Source organism: Cupressus sempervirens, chromosome 10, assembly GCF_028749045.1.
Source record: "Cupressus sempervirens isolate cs-2001-9-10 chromosome 10, ASM2874904v1, whole genome shotgun sequence".
Taxonomy (NCBI): domain Eukaryota; kingdom Viridiplantae; phylum Streptophyta; class Pinopsida; order Cupressales; family Cupressaceae; genus Cupressus; species Cupressus sempervirens.
The window spans coordinates 678601936-678607644 of NC_143127.1; the positions used below are offsets into that span (position 1 = coordinate 678601936).

Here is a 5709-nt window from a genome sequence, read left to right on the forward strand (position 1 = left end):
ACCATATCTAATGATAGGACAAAATTATTCTTAATACCATATATTCAAGTGTTATAATTATCTACATCAACTAACAAAAATAAATGGATCATCTTCTATTCTTATTTAAAAGATATAAATTAGGATAATTCTAAAGCATTAACTTGATGTGTGTGTGTGTGTGTGTGTGTGTGTGTGTGTGTGTGTGTGTGTGTGTGTGTGTAAATTGATGTTGGGTGCCAAAAAGGAGAAGACATGGAGAATAATATCCAAAAGCTCAAACACATTACCCATTCCATGAATGAAGGGAGCTTGAGATCATATCTGATGATAGGACAAAATTATTCTTAATACCATATATTCAAGTTTTATAATTATCTACATCAACCAAAAAAAAAAGGATAATCCTCTATTCTTATTTAATAGATATAAATTAGGATAATTCTAAAGAATTAACTCGATATATATATATATATATATATATATATATATATATATATATATATATATATATATATATATATATATATATATATATATATATATATATATATATATATATATATAGATTTTGGGTACCAAAAAGGAGAATACATGGAGAATAATATCCAAAAAATAAATTCAGTATAGAACATGGAGAGAAATTATCAAAACTAAGTGTCTAAATTTAATTACCAGGCATGAAGATTCTATAGCAAAGAGACACAAAACAAAAAACTTCTTAAGCAACTATAAAATCCAATGTTCACCATATGATGATCATTTAGCTAGAATGAATCAAGTTGAAATAACATCTTGTTTGAAATAAAAGTTTAGTTATGCAAAGGTTTGAAATAAATTTGATAGACATCAAAAAAGTATAATCACTAGGTCATTTTAAACAAAATATCTCTTAGGAATTTATGCCAGGTGAGGAATCTAATGCTTTGAAACAAAGAATGAAAAAATTCAACATAAGGATAATATGAGAAACATCTTCCTAATAATGTTACATCTTCTTGAGGAGGACACATCCAATTAAAGGACACTATAGATGAATGGCACCAAAATTGAAATTGGGTCTACTCAAGAAATGATCAATGAAGTTATAAATAATGAGAATTTTTTTAGAGGTCCTCCCATGTCTGTGGCAATTAACAACAGGGTTGTTGTGCCCCTCAACCTCCTCCATAATGGGGCTCACCACATGCACCTCCTATGTAGTAACTCAGGTATAGGTATCAATGATCAACACCTTACACTAGTCCATCTGAACAATGCATATCTCAACCATATGGTCAACTAGTGCAATAGCTTAGAGGTTATGATTATTATGGATAACAAAGCTAGACTAGTACACATTCAATTGAAAGAAACTATGGATTTGGGTAGCCCTAGGTTGGTGGCTATGGGCAAGGAAGTACATATGGCCATCATGAGTATCCCTAACAAAGTTATGGGAACCAAGTCTATGGGAATCAGGGCACATCACAGTAGAGATATGGATAATAGGAAGATGTATAACAAGGATATGATTAGTAAACCTATGACAATCAAGGTTATGGCCTCGGATGAACTATACAACTTGTAGATACTCAACAAGATGGACTTCCATCACAAGGACATGGACCATCTCAATTTTCTTCATGTTGAGGGACTAGACCACAAGGGAAGGGGAAGCCAATTACACCCTAGTAGGGTTACAACCAACCAACACCTACAATGTCTAGTTATCCTCAACAAGGAGCTTCATAGTTTGGATGTGAATAACAGGCACCATCTCAACCTACCTATGGGAAACAACATGTACCATGGCTAGGATTTGGGTAACAACTATCTTCTTGACTACAATACAAGAAACACGAATCTACCCATATCAAGGGTCAACATAGGCAAGTTATGGACCACAAAACTTTGTATAGGAATATGCCCATTTAGGCACAAATCAACTTGGATATGGTCAGTAGGATTCAACATGAATAGGGTATGAGAAAAAAATCTCATCACATGTTAGGTATACTCAGCAACATGCCTTTGCTCAACTTTCTTACCTATAACATGGAGCCAATCAACAAGCATATGCCACATCTAGAAAACAAGGTTATGTTCAACATACCTATAATGAGTTTGTTAGCTATGGGTAGGAAAAAAATGACCATTCTACAAATTATGGATATATGCAACCATCACACTATCCAACTAAAAATGGTGTTACTAAAAATTCAAGTTCAAGTTCTTAAAGCAGTGCCTAGGTTGCAAGAAGTAAAACATCTCAAACTTTAAAAATATTCTTTAAAGGCTCTATTATAATTTAGGATTTTGTGGTAGCAAGCTAGGGAACTAGGATATACTACAATGGGAAATCTATGTGAGTATATTGTTTCATAGCCTTTCTACTTTTAAAGAATTGATTTTAGGAGCAGATCAAAATATATATTACTTGGGAACTATATTTGACAATTTGGATGGGCATTCCCCAAAATAGTCATATTGTTAAGGCACTTGAGCTTCTTTAAAAAAATTATTGGAGACTTCTCTCTCAAATACCACATTGAGGTTGTAAATGTTTAGGATCCCAATAGAAATTAGATGAAAATACAAATTATTAATATCTATTATATAATCTTGAATATTATTAATACTTCACTATACTATGATCACCTTGTATAAATCAAAATTAATAGACAATAGACTGAATGTATGCTGATGTAATTGATATCCTTGATAGATGATTGACTAATAATATGTTAATGCTATTGGAGGAAAATGATCATTGCCACAACGATCGATGATTTTTTCCAACAACAATCTCACGTATATATAATTGGGAGGAGTCATGTCCCTATTGGTACATTAAACTAAAGGTGTTGACTCCCTCAAAGAAGACTTCGATTGATACTAATACATGCTCAATATTTATCTGGGTTATCACGAACTAACAAGGATCATCATAATTATAGAATATGCGAATGTATATGTGTGTGTGTGTGTGTGTGTGTGATTAATGATATATGAAGAAATTCAACATGAATTATACATATATATAATTCATGTTGAATTTCTTCATATATCATTAATCACACACACACACACACACGTATATATAATTGGGAGGAGTCATTTCCCTATTGGTACATTAAACTAAAGGTGTTGATTCCCTCAAAGAAGACTTCGATTGATACTAATACATGCTCAATATTTATCTGGGTTATCAGGAACTAACAAGGATCATCATAATTATAGAATATGCGAATGTATATGTGTGTGTGTGATTAATGATATATGAAGAAATTCAACATGAATTATATATATAATTCATGTTGAATTTCTTCATATATCATTAATCACACACAATGATATATGAAGAAATTCAACATGAATTATATATATATATAAAATTCATGTTGAATTTCTTCATATATCATTAATCACACACACACACACACACACACACACACACATTTGCATATTCTATAATTATGATGATCCTTGTAGTTCCTGATAACCCAGATAAATATTGAGCATGTATTAGTATCAATCAAAGTCTTCTTTGAGGGAGTCAGCACCTTTAGTTTAATGTACTGATAGGGACATGACTCCTCCCAATTATATATACATGAGATTGTTGTTGGAAAAAATCATCGATCGTTGTGGCAATGATAATTTTCCTACAATAGCATTAACATATTATTAGTCAATCATCTATCAAGGATATCAATTACATTAGCATACATTCAGTCTATTGTCTATTAATTTTGATTTATACAAGGTGTGTGTGTGTGTGTGTGTGTGTGTGTGTGTGTGTGTGTGTGTGTGTGTGTGTGTGTGTGTGTGTGTGTGTGTGTGTGTGATTAATGATATATGCAGAAATTCAACATGAATTATATATATATATATGTGTGTGTGTGTGTGTGTGTGTGTGTGTGTGTGGTAATGATATAGTTAATAATATACCAAGGATGTGTATGCGTACTTCACTTCAACTAAAGCTACACTTTAAAATAGGCTTCTATGTGACTTACACCTGAAGTAATGGCATAGAAATGAAGATAGTGAGTTCATGAACTTCCAAAAAAAATCTATGCTACCTTCAAATTTATTTTGTTCAATAAAATCATAAGGCTTTGGTTATTTCTAGGGGGCTAATCTTTGTTAGATCAATCCTTGGATCTCCTCCTTAGTTACATGTCCCAAGTACACAAAAGACTCTTAATCTCACACAACTCTTAAAATTTGATTAACACATTATAAGTTTTTTAATATTTCCACATTTTTTTGGATCTACTAGGCTACACTATCATGTCATTGTACAATAATGTTTTGGGCCTATATTCTAGGCTATCATCACAATATAGGATAAAGGGCTCTAAAGTCTATAGAAGGAACCACCAAGCTATTTGAATGATCACAAGGAATCACCAATCTAGTTAAGCACACTTATGGAAGCATTCAATAATGATTATTTTATTTTTCTTAATTTAAATACCCTATACAAAAACTCTCTCATGGATTGAAATATATAATCTTTGATATGGAATACAAATGTATTTGCTATCAAGAAAAGTCAAAATGAATAAAAAAATAAAAATAAAATCTCCATTACATATACATCCACATAAAAATGTTGTTGATCAAACACATTAGAGCATCAAATATATTTCTTGGTAAGCTTGCAAAAATCTTATGGTACATTGTGGTTTTTATGCTAGCAATCGAAACATTTTAATGGAAGGCATACCATACAAATAATTATAATCATTCCAACAATGAATTGAAAGAAAAAAAAAATTATGAATCAAAAGCCAAAAATTAGAAGGGTTTGGATGATATCTTACATAGCCCACTTAAAAATGGCATAGTGTCATGTTAACCGTCATCACACTCAAGGCCACTTGCAAATCCAATTTAAAATGTATAAAATATTACAACAAAAAATGAGCATTTTATGATGAAATTTATATTCATAGATTGTACGTAGTCAAATTTAGAATAGAGATTAAAGTATCCACCAAATGTAATATAAATATGTAATATTTGAGGTAACAATAACCAACCTACGACTAAATATATGGACAACAAAAATGATCAAAATAAGGTTCTACAGATTGAGCATGAAAGTAGGGACTATAAAACTAGTGAAATAGCAGAGTGTTGGTGTAAATAATTATTCACTATTTACACTTACTTAATTTTACTTAGGTCAATGCATTATTTTATTATTTCTTTGGTGAGAGAATTAGGAGTTTGCATACTTTTATGAGTTTTCATGTTGACAACACAAAAGTAAGAAATTCTAGTTTAGTACATTGTGTCTACAACATTGGAGTTTGCATAATTAACTAAGTTTTCTTGTTGACAACATAGTTATTTGTACTCCTATTTTAGCACATGGTGTCTAACATAATTTTTCATGCTACACCTTTGTAAGCTTATCCTCTCATCATCACAGTAACTCTTGTTCTTAATCGAGGATAACCCACACTTGGTTGACCTGTGCTTGGTTCTATGACTTATCATGTTGCTAATTCATAGGCATTCTAGAAACATTTTAGAGGCCTTTATTTATAGGTACTCCTAGTATACTTTTTTAATGAATTGAATACTATATTTTTATTCTAATCATACTCTTTCTAGTCTATTCTTGTGCTTCTACTTGAGTTCCTTGATCATGGGTGAATTTTTCCCTAAGGAAAATTCTTACATGGTATCAGAGCTGGGAGAATTTCTCTTCACATAGCCATTCAAGATCAT

The 5709-nt window shown here is 31.2% G+C and overlaps 1 pseudogene; it reads left to right on the forward strand.

The window, feature by feature from the left end:
- Positions 1–943: 943 nt before the first annotated feature.
- LOC149535630 (uncharacterized) lies at positions 944–2273 on the forward strand (annotated as a pseudogene).
- The last annotated feature ends 3436 nt before the right edge of the window (positions 2274–5709 follow it).